Source organism: Mus musculus, chromosome 9 (genome assembly GCF_000001635.26).
Source record: "Mus musculus strain C57BL/6J chromosome 9, GRCm38.p6 C57BL/6J".
Taxonomy (NCBI): domain Eukaryota; kingdom Metazoa; phylum Chordata; class Mammalia; order Rodentia; family Muridae; genus Mus; species Mus musculus.
The window spans coordinates 100,593,934-100,612,521 of record NC_000075.6 but is presented as its reverse complement, the minus strand read 5'-3'; the positions used below and the strand labels follow the sequence as shown (position 1 = coordinate 100,612,521).

At 44.3% G+C, this 18,588-nt stretch overlaps 1 protein-coding gene across 1 annotated transcript in view; it reads right to left on the bottom strand.

Moving 5' to 3' along the window:
* Stag1 (stromal antigen 1) overlaps positions 1-14,813 on the bottom strand; it is a 360,836-nt gene extending 346,023 nt beyond the window's left edge. The window contains exon 1 of the mRNA XM_006510924.3: positions 14,413-14,813. The gene's annotated coding sequence lies outside the window, so the exon portion shown is untranslated. The remainder of the gene's footprint in view (positions 1-14,412) is intronic.
* Positions 14,814-18,588: the final 3,775 nt, after the last annotated feature.

The following is an 18,588-nucleotide window of genomic DNA, read 5'->3' as shown; positions in this document are numbered from 1 at the left end:
GAAGAATATCTACCAACAGCGGGGTACTGAGATTATAGATGTTCATGCTATGCTTCTAATTTTTTACATAGGGACTGGAGATTAGAACTCACGTCCTTACACTTGCATGGCAAATGCTTTTGCCCACTGGGCCATCTCCCCAGCCCCAAATCTGAGTTTTATATTACAAAACAAAACAAAATAAAACAAAACAAAACAAAACAAAAAACTGATGGCATCTTTTGTGCCATTGGCTCTGGAATAGGGTGGAATTACTCACATTCCTTAAAGGAATAGCCTCAGTGCCTAGCCACCTGGCTCAAGAAATAAAATGCCCATGGGGGCTATGAACAAGGCTAGCCCAGCCTGTATGCAGAGTCTAGCTGTAGCCTCCGGACTGTACTGTACTCGCCTGTCCAAAAGCTGATCTTCATCGTGGACAAATTCTCTTTCAAATGGAACATTTGGTCACTCTGACAGTCCAAGGAGAAATGGCAGAGGGCTTGATGCCCCCCAAAGCTGATGGGAGTTCCTATGCTATGGTTACTCCAGATATAAAAACTCTCTGTAAGCAAGAACTCCAGGCAGGGTTTCTCTTACAGTGTGGCTGACTCTGTAAAACAAATATTCTTTCTTTGGCTAAACAAATTTTAGTCTCTGCCAAGAGCCGGGGCAACCTAGAGCCCTGGAACATGACTTCAACTTGAGTCTCCTGGTTTGGATTCCAACCCAATCTCTTCCACTTTGATCTCACTTTCGCTTACTTTTTATCTAGTTAGGGTTTCCATTGCTGCGATAAAACACCATAGACAAAATAACATGGGAAGGAAAGGTCTGTTTCACCTTACAGTTCCACAGCACAGCCCATCACCCAAAGGTAGCCAGGGCAGGAACCTGCAGGTAGAAGTTGCTGCACAGGCCATGGAAAAGTGCTGCTTACTAGCTTGTTCCCTTTGCTTTCCAGGACCACAAGCCTAGGGGTGGTACCGCCGATAGTTAAATCAATTTTTTAAAAAATGCACCACAGGCTTGCCCATTGTGGATCTGATGTGGGTATTTTCTTAACTGCAGTTTTCTCTTCCCAAATGACTCCGGCTTGTGTCAAGTAGTCATAAAACCAGCCCGATACCTCAGACATAACCTGACGATTGCTCAAGGAAAATGGACACATTTAGATGAGAGTATACTTGTATGCAGAATGGCAGCAAGTTCAGACAAGGTTTAAGAGACAATTTGATGACCCAGGCATGGTGGGGCATGCCTTTAATCCCAGCAGTCAGGAGGCAGAGGCAGGTTGGTTTCTTTGAGAACATAGAGGCAGCCTGGTCTACATAGAGAGGTCCAGGCCAGCCAATGCTACATAGTGAGACTCTGCCTCAACAAAAAATAGACAAACAGACAGACAGACAAACACCAGAGACTATTTGGTGATCACTTTGTTGTCTTCCCCAACCCTGCTTTTCACTTAATATGAGTTTGATTTCTACCACATGTCAGGGCAACTGCCCTCATTCTTGTTACAAAAAAAAAAAAAAATGGCTGTTCCAGTAAGTATTGGCCTTATAAGACTATAGGAAAGAGGAACATTGCCCATTGGTCCTCAGAACAGAAATTACAGAAGAAACCATGGACGTGGTCTGGCCTATGGCAGAAAGAAAATAGTTAGCACACGGTTGCCATTACACCCCCAAATTTAGCAACTGCTGTGATTAAATGCTCCTCTTGATGGACCCTACAATTTGGATTCCTAAATGTCCATAGGGTAAATGCCTGGATCCCAGAGTTGTGCTAGTGGAAAGTTATAGAACCATTATTGGGGCTCAGGAAGGTGTTTTCATGTCACTGGGTGTACACATTAGCAGGAGATGGTGAGACTCAGGTCCTTTCCTGTTCTTCTCTTTGGCTTCTTGGCCATGAAGTGAGTGCTTTTGCTCCCCCAACCCCATACCATGCACTCTCACCATGGTGCACCACCACAGGTTCAAAGGCAACAGGGTCCAATTAATACGGACCGACACCTCTAAAACCGTGAGCCGGAACAAACGTTTCCTCCTTGTGAGTTGATTATCTCACATGTTTGTTATAGTGACATGATGTTGGCCGGCACAGGTGGGGTGAACCATAAGCTTGAAGAATAAGAGATTTAGAGCAATTCTGAGAAGAGTCAAAGTTCATGTGTCTAGCATAGACTTATGAGAACAGGGACACTACAAGACCAGATTCACAAAGCTGTGCCCCATCACTCAGGTTTCTAGGACCTGAGCTTTAACAAATGCAAGAGTCATGAAATCACACTGCTAAATTGGAATGCTCCAGGAATTGTCAGTCAACATAATTTTGCATGGTAAATTAGCTCAAACTCATTTGTTTTTGCTTGCGTTGTCTACGAATTGGCTGATGCAGGCTAGATTTGGCTGGCTAGTTCTGCTTCAAGCTGTTGGTTTACCTGTGCTTGGCTCCTCATTAAAAGCAGAGCTCAGATGTGCTCCATATGTATATATGTGTTCCAGGGCTCAGGCTGATGGGACAGTAGCTACCGATGGGGACATCTTTTCATAGCATGTTAGGACTCCAGGAGGGCACGCCCAACAACATCAGTGTGGTTTAAGCTTTTGTTGACATGATATCTTCTGATATCCTTTAGCCAAAAAAGAAAACGGTCAGGTGGCTGAGTCCACAGAAGAAATACTTCCTGTCTCCACCAAGAAGAACTGAGAACTGCAAGTCACGTGGCACAGGGTATATGTGCAGATAGGAGTGAAGACCTGGTACAGTAAGTCAGTATATTATGTTTAGCATAGTTTACATCCATTTTAAGGGTCACACAGGTGGAGCAGGCACCAAGTCTCATAGGTCAGACTAGACAGGTTTGGACACAAGGCCACTTAAACTAGCATTTGTAAAGGATTATATGAGGTCCGTGGATGACGTCTAAGATAAAGCACCTGAAAGCAGAAAATGAGGTCAAGCCAGAGATACAGGATTGAAGCTACAAACTCAAGGTGTGAAGTGAGTGCAATCCCAGCACTTGAGAGGCTGAGGCAGTAGCTCATGAAGTCCACAGCCGCTCACAGAATACTCAACGAGACCCTGTCTCATATTTGATGCTTAAATTCAAGGTGCGAAGCTAAGCTATTTCTCCAGTTCTCGTCTCAGTTGCGTTTCTTGGACTCTGCTTGTTTCTGCATTTGTATCATTAACCTGTTTCTCCAGATCTATACGGTCTGCCTTCCCAGGGTGTGGTGATCATAAAAAGAGAAAGAGTTATTAATATATGTTCTAAGGTGTGTAGGGGAAGGGGATGTCTCGGTGGGCCCATGCCAAGGCATCCCTTCCCCCTGAGAAACCAGCCACAATGGTATATCATAGAATAGGGTTTATTCAGGGCATGGCACGGGAGGGGAGTTAAGAGAGTAGTAGAGGCAGAGAAAGGCAGAGAGAAGGAGAGAGGAGAGAAGTAGAGGCTGGCCATGACCCTGTGGAGAGGGGGGAAGGGAATGGAGAGAGGGGGACAAGTAGGAAGCAAGAGTATGAGAGTAAGAGAGGCAAGAGAGAAAGGAGGGGGCAAGTAGCCCCTTTTATAGTGGGCCAGGCCTACCTGGCTGTTGCCAGGCAACTGTGGGTGGAGCATACCTGGCAGCTGCCAGGAACTGTGAGGGACTGTCCAGACAGAATACCAACACAGGGTGCTGTCTACATTAGTTTAGCTTCCTATGGGCTATGGTGTTGGCTTGCATTTGTACTGCTTACAGCCTATGACCTGTGACTTTTTATTTAAATGCCCATCAGACACCACTATGGGTTTTGGGTGACCCAAAGATTTAGTAGCTTTTAGATTGGCTTGTGCTGTCTCTGACAGGCTGTGATTATGGGAGGTGGCATCATGTGGTGTGCATGAAAGGTCAGACTCTCCTAGGAAGAGATGACAATGAGTATGTCTGTTGCATAGTTCCAGGAGATGTAGAAAAACAGGGAATATGCCACCAAGAAATATTCTGCAGTTTCCCCCAAAGAATTTATATGAATAGAACTGGCATAGACACAAAACCTTTTCTTCAATTTTGCCTGTAACTTGCTGAGCTCCCAGCATCTTCCACCAGTGTTTCTGCCATGGCTCTCATTTTAGATATCTGTTTAGATGCCATCACCAGCCAAGTAATGTACTTGCCTACATGTTCAGCTGGTTCTTAAGTTCAAACAATATCCCAGAGCCTCTGTCCCTACATTGGTCTTGCTTTCTTAGTTAGCTCTTCCCAGTATGGATACAGCATATGGCAGCAGGTATCCTGCTAGGTTCTCGATGAATAGAAGGGATTATTTTTCCAGTGGCCCTGAGAAAAGTTCCAGACTTACATGTATCAAAGTAAGCGTGGGTTGGACCAGTGTAGCAGGGGATGCTTTGATGCTCCACTCCAGTCCTTTATAAGCTGGTGCATCTTTCCTTCTCTTGCCCTTATTCCCACCACCTGCAACCATTTCCAGGATGTGGCTAGCAGCCTAAACCTGTGACCTTAGCTTATGAAGTTGACTGAGGAGAACCTCTGAGCAGGGGATGCTTCTATCTCTAAGCTTATGACTGACAGTTTAGAAATTACAGAGGACAATTTTCATGTCTCAAGGCAGAAGCAACCCTGTAGTATAATTTGGGTCCTACAGTTCACTAGTTACTTTGGTGTTGTTGCAATAGATACCCAATAGGATGGAGGACCTGTTAATTCCTAAGTTTTGCTGGAGAAAAACTAATTATGCCATTTTGGGCCAATTTAAAGCAAGCTTTATTAAGTATTAAATACTGATAAAGACATGGACTTTGGTCAGACCATTGCCTGGAATTTCCTAGTTGCGAATGACCTCCAGCCACATATTGCAAGGGATTATAAGGACAACCCTATAGGTCACCATATAATCCCATTCTTATTTTCCAAAAACTACAATTCCCAGCATTCCAGGAAGTTGCTGGGCAGGTGGGGCTTGCAGGTTACTTTTGGCCATTATAATGAACTTAAGGTGAGGAGTTATTTTAGCTCATGGTAATGGAGGAGACTCAGCAAGGAAGGCAGAGCAGAGCAACTCCACTAAGGGAGGGAGGAGTGTGTGGTAGAAGCTATTCACGTCACTGGGAATCTGGAAGCAGAGAGCAAGACAGGAAGTGGACCAGATACAACCTCCCACGACCTATGTCTAGTGAGACTTCCACTAGCCAGGCTCTACCTCCTACAGGTTCTCTAGTCAATCCCAAGATAGCCTCATTTTCTGGGGAAGAAGTATTTAAGCATAAGCTATGGGGGATATTTCAGATTCAAACTATAACGTAAGTGTATGTTATCTTCTCCATGAACAACACTCAGCCAAGCCTAAGCTATGTCAAGATTTTCATAGATACAAGGTCTTTCTCTTATGAATGCTCCCTATCTTCTTTCAGTTAATCCTAGCCTTGGGGGTTTCCTTGTATGGAGCCTCAACTAAGACAGTGACATTTTTCTTTTTTCTTTTTTTTTTTTTGTTTTTTTGTCTTTTGGTTTTTTGTTTTTTTGTTTTTTTGTTTTTTTTGTTTTTTTATTTTTTTGAGACAGGGTTTCTCTGTGTAGCCCTGGCTGTCCTGGAACTTACTCTCTAGACCAGGCTGGCCTCAAACTCAGAAATCTGCCTGCCTCTGCCTCCCAAGTGCTAGGATTACAGGTGTGTGCCACCACTGATCGGCCCAGTGGCATATTTCTGATTCTGTTACTGAATGTGTGGCTAAAGTTACACTACAAGACAAGATTGGTTGCATGACTACCTACACCTCCTAAAACTCCTACAGAATTCAATACTTACGTTGTTAGAGTCCCGATGTTTAAAAAAAAAATAGCAGCATAGGTATTTAGTGCACACATTCAGAGAAAATGGAATAAATGCATGCATGTATGTGTTTATTTCTCAAGAGACTTGGTAAGTGTGTGTGTGTGTGTGTGTGTGTGTGTGTGTGTGTATTTGCACGCACATGTTAGCATGACTGCTAACAGGAGAAGGGGTAATTATGCATTATAACCATAAACAAAGAAGCAGAGCTGGACTGGAAAACCAAAACATCTCTCACTCTGCCAAGAGCCAATGCTCTGCCAATGACCAATCGTGCCAAGCATCTGTGACCCTAAACAGACCTCTCACTTTACAACTGAAAAAATTACTCTAGACAACGTATTTGCTGTTTATTTGCCATCTGGCGAGTCAGGGAATTACTTCAAATAGATGATGAGACTCTGCTTCTCTGTTTAATAGAATTACTGCAGAAAGCAGCGACTACACTTCTGGAAACAGGTCGCTTGCTGAGTCATTCTCCCTTGCTTGCGACAAGCATTTCACTTTGCATTGAATTTTAATGTGATGTGTCTTCATCTTCCCCAGCCCCCTCTCCTGCACTCTGCTAGACAGTAATTCCTCTTTGGCTGAAGTGACGTCACCTGCCTAGCTAGCATGGTCAGGCAAGTCTTGCTGAGAGATTCCAGACATTCTCCACAGCCTTTCTCATCCCAAGGTCACCTGGGATCTCTGCCCTCAGGGATCCTGGGTGAAAGAACTCTGCATCTGGAGGAAGAATCAGTTTGTTTCAGCGAGACATTAGTGAAATTCCAGACTAAACTAAAGAAAAATCTGACTACTTTATAAAACATCGCCCTGAATTAAAAGTAGGATTTCCATCAAGTTTCCTGAGATTATGTCAATGTTGAAAGCCACTGAGCAATCTTATTCTACAGAGATATTTGTTACAAGCTTCATTCTGGTTTGAAGCAAAACCCAAGTCAGGAAGACCTACTAGAAGGCTGTTTGGGTAGTACAAAGGAAGGAATTAAGGCTGGATAGGGCTCAATGGTTAAGAGCACCTCCAGAGGACCTGAGACCTATTCCCAGACTCAAGTTCCATGTTGGGCAGCTCACAACCATCTGTGACTCTGGGGGGTGTAGCTCCAGAGAATCCTACACCCTTATTTGGCTTCCATAGCCACCCATGTGTGTAGTATGCACACACACACACACACACACACACACACACTAAACCTTTAAAAACACACACACACAAGAGAAAGCCAGGCAGTGGTGGCACATGTTTTTAATCCCAGTACTCTGGAGGCAGAGACAGGCAGATCTCTAAGTTTGAGGCCAGCTTGGTCTACAGAGCAAGTTCCTGGACAGCCAAAGCTACACAGAGAAACCCTATCTCAAAAGTAGAACAAAACAAAACCAAAAACCAACCAACCAACCAAACAAACAAACAAACAAAACACACACAGAGAACCTCTTTAATAAAGAAAGTGATCAGAGATGCCTTTTAGGTCAAACTGACAGCCTCCAAAAATGTCTTGCTTCACTATGCTAAATGAGGTGGGGCCTGCCCTGCAGATACCAAAAGAAATCTCTTAGGACTACTGTCCTCAGAATCTCCCCTGAACAGTTGCTATAGCTGCCACGAGCTGACAAGGGGAAGGAATCTAGTTCAGAATATGTAACCTTCATAATCAGGCCTTGCAGCTGCAAACAAGCCTTATGACTTGGTTCACTAACACAAGAAGAAGAGAAGAAGAAGAAGAAGAAGAAGAAGAAGAAGAAGAAGAAGAAGAAGAAGAAGAAGAGGAGGAGGAGGAGGAGGAGGAGGAGGAGGAGGAGGAGGAGGAGGAGGAGGAGGAGGAGGAGGAGGAGGAGGAGGAGGAAAGAGGAGGAGGAGGAGGAGGAGGAGGAGGAGGAGGAGATGTATTTTTATGGCTACGTTCATATATAGGTGAATATAATTATATACTAAACTGAGAACGTGACACGGGCAAGAGTGTGAGAGAGGAAGAGAAAAGAGAGAGAGGCTAGAGAGAGAAGACTAGGAGAGAGCCAAGAGGACAGAGAGAGAGAGAGAGAGAGAGAGAGAGAGAGAGAGAGAGAGAGAGAGAATCTAGAGAACACAGGGCAAATGGTCAAAACAACAGTTATAACAGGAATGGGAAGCCAGGGAAGGGAAATGAAGCTCATGAGCTGGAGAGGTTTTTTTTTTGGGGGGGGGGGCAGGGTGAGAGGAGCTGAGAGGAGCTGGGATGCCGGCCAGCAGACTTTCTAACAGGTACTTGCAATGCCAAGGGAACCTAGAGGCCAGCATTCGGTTTGGTATGCTAATAGGCACCGCAGGTAGCCATTTGTCCCTAGGTTTCTTTGGACTGACAATAATCTGAGCTAAACTAACGTTCAGCCAATTAAATATGCATGAAACTTTCAAGTTATCTATTTTTAAAATATTTATTTTTTATTAATTTTCATTATACGTATGCGTGTGGATATATACATACATGACTGTGTAGATGTCCATGGAAATCATGGGTCTGAGCTCCTGGAAGTAGAGTTACAGGCAGCTGTGAGCCACCCTACTTGGATGACAGGGACAAACTGGGTCCTCTGCAAGACCTGCAAGTGCCCTTAACCACAGAGCCACCCATCCCTCCAGCCTAACTTAGCTGGTTTTATATCTACAATTCAGTGATAATCAGTACACTAGGTAAGTTTTTTATATACCTATTGTTATAATTTCTCTGACTTTAAGCAAAGTTAAAAGTAAAATATAAAAATGCTGTGGACTCTCAATATTTTATTTGCCGTGACTGCCGGATAAGTTGGTTCTGCTTGTTAGTTGGAAAGAAACAAAAAGGATCAGAAAAAGCAAAATTAAGTTGGACCCAAATTAAGTTTATAGTCCACACATACAAAATGGCACTTTACCTGATTTCGCCTGATTTTTCTCCTCAGGAGCTATAGCCAAGAAGAATGCCTGGTGGCAAGGCGGAACACCAACTCAGCAGACTGAGATCAAGTCCGGTTCTTGCCAGTTCCTCACTATGAATCACGCTCTGTGATGTGTGTGTGTGTGTGGGGGGGGGGGGGGCGGCTTGGTGGGGACCAGCCAAGGAGTGATGAGGGAAGGGATATTAGTGCCAGCCTTTCAGAAGCACACTAGCTCCAGGCAAAAGGCTGCAACAGAGACTCCGGATTAATGATTCCCGTAGGAGTCTCCAAGGATTCTCTAGGAAGGACCCAGACTTTAGCAGAGGACACAGGTACCAGTCATTGTACAAACTAATGCACGGAGAACCTATAGGTGAAGAGACTAAGAAGTCAGGAGCAAATGCCAGGCAGATCCTCTGTGTGTTCCTTTGCAAAAACTTGGGATAAGTCCCCTGCTCTTTGCGGCAGTGGCACCTCTTGGCTGGAGCTGTATGCCCTGTGCTTCTCTCCTAGCCAGGGCTTTTCCACTGAGTTTATACCCAGGACCAATCGCCCCTTTTGCCTGTTTCCAGTTTCCTGGCAGCTCCACCTTTTTCCCTGCTATCATTCTAAATGTGTGAAATTCAAACTGTAACACCCAAGGTTCAGAGCAGAGGTTGCAAGCTGACAAGCCACGGGGCCACATCTGTCCTACAGACAAACTTGGCTTATTCAGATCTCTCAACTAAACTAAATGCCAACACCCAAACTCAAGAAAGAATACACCAAGATGTGCATTTCTGAATTTTTCTATGAAATAGGCAACATTTCCCTCGTTGGCTTTGCTTTTCAGATGACAGTGGCTGGGGACTGCCTCTTCTAGACAGACAGAAGGCTCCAGGGAGCTACAACCTCACTCAACCTGTGTTATAATTCCCTTGTCCATAGGTGCTAGATCTACTACCTCAGCAATCAAAGCCTGAAGCTTTTTCTTACCTGCTGAAACTCATCTTTCCAAGACAGATGCTGGTCAGTGGGAGACTCCATGATACTGGCACCTAGACTCCAAGACCATCAGGCTCTGTGTGTTGGATTCTTGGAAAAACATTGTAAATATGTTTTTCCAGCAACCTTGATCTAATGAATGGGTCGTCCCTCAACACCCAGCTGCCCACTTCTGCCTCCTGATACTTGTTCTAAATCTGGTAATAGAATCTATACCACACACACACACACAGAGAGAGAGAGAGAGAGAGAGAGAGAGAGAGAGAGAGAGAGAGAGAGAGAGAGAGAAGAGAGGATATTGCTGTGTCCTTGTAGGACACTGGTTAGATGGTTCAGAGGTGCCAAACTCTAAAGATTCCATCAATTAGATCAATTGGAGGTTGAAGGACCTCCATGAGACTTGGGAACCATACAAACATCACAGCCCACTTGCCTCTGACATTGGACCAGCTGTAAGCATCTGTTCTGTAATCCCTTAGACCAGCTGTAAGCATCCACTCCAATTCCCTGGACCAGCTGTAACCATATGCTCTGCAATCTCTGCTGACATTGGCCTTGCTTCCCTTTTTACCTCCATCTTGTTTTTCTGTTCTCCAATTATAGTACACCGAAAGTTTCCATATGTTCTCTGCTTTCAGCCATAGTTCTTGTGATTTCTATTCAGATGAAATTCTCATTTTCATTCATCCCACACCCACTTCCAGCAAACTCATCCTTTCAGACCATATACAAGAACCAGATATGATGGTAATGGGTGTCTTTGCATTTGGGCTTGGAGGCAAGAGGATTTTGAGTTCAGAACTAGCCTTGTCTACATAGCACATTTAAGGCCAGCCTGGGCTTCTTGAGATACTGTCTCATAAGCAAACAAGCAAAACAAAAACAAAAGAAATAAAGGAAAAAAACTATTGAAGTGGTACCAGGTCAGTGGCATCTCCTTTGCTCACCTGCAAGGGAACTGAATGAGGTGGAATGACTAGGTACCTGTCCTCCAGAGACTGAGCGCTAGAAAGAGATGAGACTCCACCTGGAGGTAGGGAGCCCATCAATAGATCTGCGGATAAGCTAACACCTCCTCCAGATCACATTCTGTTTTATTCTGTTTTTGGGGGGTTTTGTTTTGTTCTGTTCTGTTTGAGCATGTGTTCCTTGGTTCTCTACGTTTCTTTCATGGTCCCTGATGACCTTGGGGGAAATGGGTGAAGGGGTTGTAGGAGGGGAGCTTTAAATAGCCACACCAGGAGGGACTGGTCATACAGGGTGGCTTGAGAGTCTGTGCCTTTCCTAGTCCTGCGATACCATACTCTGACAAGAGCAAATTAAGGGTGAAAGAGTTTATTTTGGCTTACTGTTTCCGGTTCCAGTCCATCATGGCAGGGGAGTCAAGGCATCAGGAGCCGGAGGCAGGTGATAACAGTATGCCCTTAGCCAGAAGAGTTCTATCAAGGTATGTATGCTGCCAGGCAGGCACTCTCAACTGACAAGCCCAAGTCCCTCATGATGGGTCCTCCCAGTCAAGACAATTTCTCATGGGCATATGCAGAGGCTCACTTCCTAGATGACTGTAGATTTGATCAGGTTGACAATGCCAGCCATCATAGTAGGAAACCTTGGCTCTCCCTGACTTTGCATGGCTGTGCACTTACAGTAAGCAGAAAATCTTCCCATCCTTTTCTCCACCACCACTCTCTAAGGATATGGCATATAGCATTGCTAGCCTTTCTGGATTCTGCATGTGTGTTTGCCTACATACAGCAAGGCAGAAAAGCAGCAGGGATCAAGAATATGGACCCATCAGGTAAAAGTCTCAGCCACTTACAGAGCGTGAGCTTTTGAGTAGACTTTAAAAAAAATGACTTTGTACCTTAGTCTCTTCATTGGTAAGATAACTAGAGAGTTATTTAACTAGTGGCCTAACTAGAGAGTTACTGTGTAGATTAGCTAAATTAACTGCAAGGCTACTGGGATAGCTTATGTTTGTTCACATGAAGGTTACATACTTCCTCTTGTTTTTTTTTTCAACAAGCCACCCCTCCAGTTTCGAATCAAGACCATTATGCTGGCGCTGTGTAGCCCAAATCACAAGGCTCCTGCTGGTTGGAGTAAAGGTAGTTTTGTCCCTGAGAGCAGCCAAGCTGAAAACTGCTGTTACCAATACAGTCTTCTCCATTGGGCTGCCTTTGTTGCCAGGCTCATGTGGCGAGAAGGGCCAAGGAACACGTGTAAGCCTAGCTGCCACCAACTCTGGTTTCACTTGCTTCTGTCATTTGTGTGTAGTATGTGAAATTGGTGAATCAAACTTATGGGGGGAGGGTGCGGGTTTGACATGTATCTTGGTGTAGAATTCTGTATCTTTCTCTGTAACCAAATAATTCAGAACTGAGGCAGAGGTTTGCCAAGGGCTCCCGAGGGCTTGGGACTCACTCTCACAGGTATCTGGGCCACAGGAACCCATAGTGTTCAATGAGCTCATCCACTAAGGCATCTGGTTTGGGAGGTTCTAAAATGTAAAATAACTGGAGAGGCCAACACAGGAAGATCTGGAGCTCAAGGAAGCAACCTGAGCTATTCCGTGAGTTGAGGGCCCCCATGGGCTCTGTGATCTCAGAAATTAAAAACAAAAACAAAGTAAAGCAAGCAATGGAGTATCGTTTGAACTTAGAGCCACATACACTACACTTCTGTCCCTCTCTTCTTTTATCCTCAACCCCTAGGATATGCCATTTGATATCCTGAATGAATAATTTTTTTTGTCTAGAAGCTCCCTTGGTTACCATGGTAACCCAAAATTGGTTTTGCAGCCTTATGTACCAAGGGGAGCCCTGCTGAGAAAGGCTGCCTGCTGACCTGAGCTCTGATTCATTCTGCATATGATAGCTCCTTCTTGGGCAAGCTGAATGATGACGTAATGAAACCCTCACCATGGCAACAGTGGGGTCACCTTTGCTAATACAGAGCAATTGTTTGTGCTCCTGTTAATTATTTGTCTGATCTTCTTATCATTGGAAAACAAATCTGACTCTTTTTTTTTTTTTAAGCTAAACCAAGGACTCTGAGTAGAGTCAGGAAACCTATCCTCATGGTTTGGTAATTGGTTGAACCTCCGTTGAATTCAGCTAATCTCTGCAAGTTGGGTATTCCAGCAACAAAAGAATGCCTGAGAACACAGTGAGGTTTGAGGTTTGCTGTTCCTTCTGTGCCTGTCCTATCAACGCTCCTATCAGGTATTTCACACAGACATGTCTGCCTGATACCAACCCTATTCTGTACCCAGTTCCTTTCCAAGCCCTTTGCGCATAATAATTCTTTTCTGATTTCATGGCAAGCCCATAAGGAACTTCTACGGTTATCCCTATTTTACAGACAAGCTGGACATATGTATCAAGACCAGTGAATTGTCCAAAGTCAACAGCTAGTTAGCTATAGAGACAAAGTCCGGGCTCTCTGAACCCCTCAACCCCCAGATTCAATGCTCTCAACCAAGTTGCCACACAGCATCAACTTATTTTTTTACTTTTTCATTGTTTTTGACAGTTCTGAGGATTACACCCAGGAACCACTTACAAGCGAGGCCCTTTAGCACTGAGTTACATCCCAAACCTTTAAAGTACTTTATGGAATTAGACAGAAATGATTAGGGCACAGTTAAGTAAATGTGGCTAGTTCTTTGCCCCTGACCGCATTCTGACTTGTGAAGTTTCTAGAAACTCCCTTGAGGGAGAATGGATCTTTCCACCCCGATTTCCCCAAACACATGTGCATACAGTTACAGGAGGACATTCATAATGTTTCCCTCAGAGTTATTTTTAGGAGACTAGCAGCCCTGAACCTTCACAGATAAATTATTTTGAAGTGACGCTCTGAGGCACACACTGGCAAGATTGGATATGCAGGCATAATGAGCTCCATTAATTAGGAGAGTGCTTCTTTCAAGATCACAAAATAACTGCTATTGGGAGTGTGAGCTGGTAAGTGGGAATACTGTAACTCAGATGTTTACAGCATTTGGATTGTATTATAAAAACTAAAACTAAAACACAGCGCTCCTACACTGTAGAGGACAGTTTTTCTCTTCTGTAGGTCTGTCAGTAAGGAGGAAAAGAAAGTTAACCTTTACAGCTATGACTATTTTCCTTAGGCCAAATTGTGAGTTCTTTGAACATATAACACCCTTTAGACCCAAGGGCATCCTGGCTTTAGCATACCAACTAGACTAGGCAGGCCTGCCAAAGTGGCAGGGTCCTGAGAAAGATAATGTAAAAGAGAAAAGGTTTCACAGGGTGGTGGTGGTGGTGGTGGCGGTGGTGGCAGTGGTGGCAGAGCACGCCTTTAATCCCAGCATCCAGGAGGCAGAGGCAGGCAGATCTCTGAGTTGGAGGCCAGCCTGGTCTACAGAGCGAGCTCCAAGAGAGGCAGAGCTACACAGAGAAACTCTGTCTTGGGGGATGGGGTAGAGGAAAGGTTTTGTCTTTGTTTTTGAGATAAAAGTCGAGCTTTATGATCCAGGATGGTTTTGAACTTGTGATCCTTCTGCCTCAGCCTCAGAAGGCGCTGGGATTATAGGCGTGAGTCTCTCACTCAGCTCAGGAAAGGTTTTACTCTGGTCACCATTCCAGAGATTTCAGACCATTGTCAGCTAGCCCTACTGCCACGGACCTGTGATACGGCAGAACATCCTGGGCAGGAAACTCACGGGGAATCAGAACTACTCACCTTGAAGCAGTGGAGAAGCAGACGAGGGACAGCAAGACGTACCCTCCAAGGCAAGCCTGCAGGAGTCACAGCTCTCACGATCCAGTGGTCTCTATGTCCTCCCAAGCGTATTCGGAAGATGGCTTCACTAGTCACAGAGGTGTCTCCCAGTCAGAGGACACCGTAGGTAACCACCCACAAGGAAATTCCTCATTCCTAGAGAAACTGGGATGATTGGCTGTCCTAACTGTAGGCAGGTATGAATGACAATTACTCCAGAAATTCCCTGGTGGCTGGAGAAGGGGGACAGAGGGCACCGAGAGGTAAAAAAATCATCAAAGGCCCAGAGAGACACTACCGTGGGTGGTTTCGTGGGTGGTTTCGTGGAGCTGCTCCAGCGCCGCTTTAGCTTGGAGTTGAGGAAGGAGTTAGAACCGGAAGTGAGTGGGGAAGGAGGGGCTAGCAAGATGCAGATTTCTGAGCCTGGCTCAGTTACGAACTTTGTTTTCTAAGGCTGGGGATGCTTCTTAGTATCTGAGGAACCCCAAGTTCAGGCTCCAGCACTATGTAACCTGGGTGTGGGGGCACCTATCAGCACTACCCCCCCCCACACACACACACACGCGCGCACACACACACACACTCGGAGGACAGGGGACAGTACCATAACATAATGTAATGTAATGGACATCCTTCACTGTCTAGTAAGTTTCAGGAAAGCCTGGGCTACATGATACTCTGTCTCAAAAGAGCAAACAACAATAACAAAATTAATTAAATTTTAACCTGGGGTAGCTAAAGAACAGATATCAAAAGCAGGAACGTTCTGGCGATTATAATTTTGGGAAACATGGTTAATTTAAAACTAAAAGAAAAAAGAAGAAAATGAATTCAGGTTTTGTTTGCATATTTCTTTGAGACAAGCTCTCACTAAATCCCTCAGATTGGCCTCAAACTCTTTTTTTTTTTTTTTTTCTTCTTTCTTTTGTTTTTCGAGACAGGGTTTCTCTGTACAGCCCTGGCTGTCCTGGAACTCACTCTGTAGACCAGGCTGGCCTCGAACTCAGAAATCCCCCTGCCTCTGCCTCCCAAGCGCTGGGGTTACAGGCGTGGGCCACTGCGGTCAGGAGCTTCCAGAATCTAAACCCAGTATTGCTCAAACAGTGCTACTTGAATATCCCTTAAGAATAATTTGAAAGCTGTGTTCCCTTTCAAGTTTTTAACTTGGCATTTAAAAACTTTATCCTAAGTTTAATCATTATAAAGGACATTATTCCTTATGTATTATAAATAGCGACATTTAAAAAACAAAACAAACCCATCATGCTACTTTTCAATATGAACTCAGGAGAGTCTAAACACCAAGGTAATTCAGTATCCTCTCCAGTTTCTCCATTCCTACAAAACTCACGCTGAGGCTGGGACTCGAGCTCAGTGGGAAAGCTTTTGTCTAACAACATATAGAAGGCCTCAGTTTTAATTCTTAGCAACACAAAAACAAACAAACAAAAATAACCAAGTATGTTAGTGTCCCTATGGTGGTTTGAATAAACTGGCCCCCATGGGCCTGTAAGGGAGGAGCACTATTAGGAGGTGTGGCCTTGTTAGAGTGGGCGTGGCTTTGCTGGAGAGGGTGTGTCACTGAGGTCTCAGAAGCTCAAGCCAGGCTTAGTGGCTCAGTCTTTTTCTGTTGCCTTCAAACAGTTCTCTTTCAACACTTATTTGTGTGTGTGTGTGCGCGCACACCCATGCGCGTACACGCTCATGCACACATACCATGGCCTGCCCGTGGAGGACATTAGAGGACAACTTTCAGGGTCCATTCTCTTTCTTAGGTGTGTGTTCAAGGATGGAGTTCAGTTGGTCAAGCTTATCAATGAGTATCCTTTGTTGAGCTGTTTTACTGGCCTGGTTTGTTTTTTCTTTTGTTTTCTTTTGTTTGTTTGTTGAAAACAGAGTTTCATATAACCCATGTTAGCCTAGAACTTTCTATGTAGCCAAAGATGACCTTGGATTTCTTATCCTCCTGTCTCCACCTCCTTCGTACTAGGATTATAGCACCAAATAAGAGGTATGCAGGGTTGGGAACGGGACCCAGCGCTTCCGGAATGCTAGGCTAGCTCTGAACCAACTGGGCTACATATCTAACGCAGCCCATCTTTTTTTCTTCTTGAACTTATATTTTCATTCTAATTTCTCCACAGAACTATTTTCTGAGCTCACTGTTCACACTATCAGATCTCTTTGTGACAAAACATGTATATATAAACTTAAAATGGAATATTAAAACATTTGCTATGACTGTCTTAATTAAAAATTTCTTCTGGGTAGTGTCACTATAACATTTAAGATATGTGAACATTTAATCAGAACAACATAAATAACTTAACAATTAAAAATTGCTGAAAATAGGGGCTGGAGCAATGGCTCACCAGTTAAGAGCACTGGCTACTTTTACAAAGGACCCAGGTTCAACCACATGGCAGATTACAACCGTCTGTAACTCCAGTTTCCAGGGGATCCAACACCCTCACACAGACATACATGTAGGCAAAACACCAATGCATATAAAATAATATACAATAATTGTATTTTTTAAAAGTTACTGTCTTAGGGATCTAGTGCTGTGAAGAGATATCATGACCACAACAACTCTTAAAAATGGAAAACATTTAATTGGTGCTGGCTTACAGTTTCAGAGGCACCAAGGAGAGACTATATCACATTGGGCATAGCTTGAGCATATATGAGTCCTCAAAGCCCACCCCCACAGTGACACACTTCCCCTAACAAGGCCACTGCTCCTAATAGCACCACTTTCTATGGGCCAAGTATTTAAACACATGAGTCTATGGGAGCCATTCTACTCAAACCACCACAATTACTAAAAAGAAGTGTATTGATAAGATAGAAGACCCTGGGGAAAACGTTTACTTCTCGAATGAGACAGCATTCGCCTTCACTCATAACTGTGTGTGTCTGCTCATACAGATGGAAGTCTTGGAACTCTGTATGAGTTAGATGACAGGAATAGAAGACTAAAAGACACTTTGCTATAAACAAGTGTCATTCAAGTATGACTGTGACAGACTACTTGACAGGGCATTTTAGGGAACAAAGGACTTATTTTGGCTCACAGTTTGGGGGGCTACCATCCACTGCAGGAGGAAGAGCATGGCTGTAGGAATAACTCAGTAGTTGGTGGAGAGAAAGTCTGGCAGAGCTCTGTACAGAACACCTGGACCAGGTAACGGGAAGCTTGCGAGAGAGGTAGAAGAAACATAACATTTAATCCCTTGCCTCTCAGCAACTCTTCTTCCAGCTAAGGCCACACATCGCAAAGCTTCCATAATTCTACTCCCATCCCACCACCACCTAAAAACAAAGCATTCAAACACAGGAGCTTGTAAGGAAAGAACACTGAAACATTCTTCTCTGTGTATATGTGTGTGTGTGTGTGCTATATGTATCTGTTAGTACATGTGTATGTACATGTGTACACATGAGTGCACCTGCTAGTGGAGGCCTGAGGTCAACACTAGGTGTCTTCCTCAATCACTCTCCACCTTCCTTTTTGACACAGGGCCTTTCACTACAGAATATCAGTTAGGCCAGAGCAGCTGACCAATAAACTCCAGTAATCTACCTTTCCTGGGCAGTATTGGAATCCCAGGCATATATCTGGCTTTCAACTTCGTTCAAGTTAAACTGCAAAAAAATATGGTTTTCAAAATGCTTTGCTATCTTATGGCTTGTTCTACACACACATGAAAGTATAACCTTCAGCAAAGCACACACAGAGATGCACAAATACACATGTAATACAGAAATGCATACACACACACACTCACACATCTGCACACACAGGTACACACATACACATACATGCATACACAGGGGGAACACTGTTTTGGTGCAGAGACTGAGTCTGGATCAGTGAAGTGTGCTGTTGCCTACTGTAAGGAGAGGAAGGGAAATGGTAGGATAGAAAATGCGCCGCCACCCGAATGGCAAATCCATATCAATCATTTAAAAAAGAATTGTAAAGAAAGCAGAGCTTGGGCTGGAGAGAGAGAGACAGAGAGAGAGAGAGAGAGAGAGAGAGAGAGAGAGAGAGAGAGAGAGAGAGAGAGAGAGAGAACAAAAGCTTTAAGGGCTAGAGAGATGGCTCCGTGGTTAAGAATACTCATGGCTCTT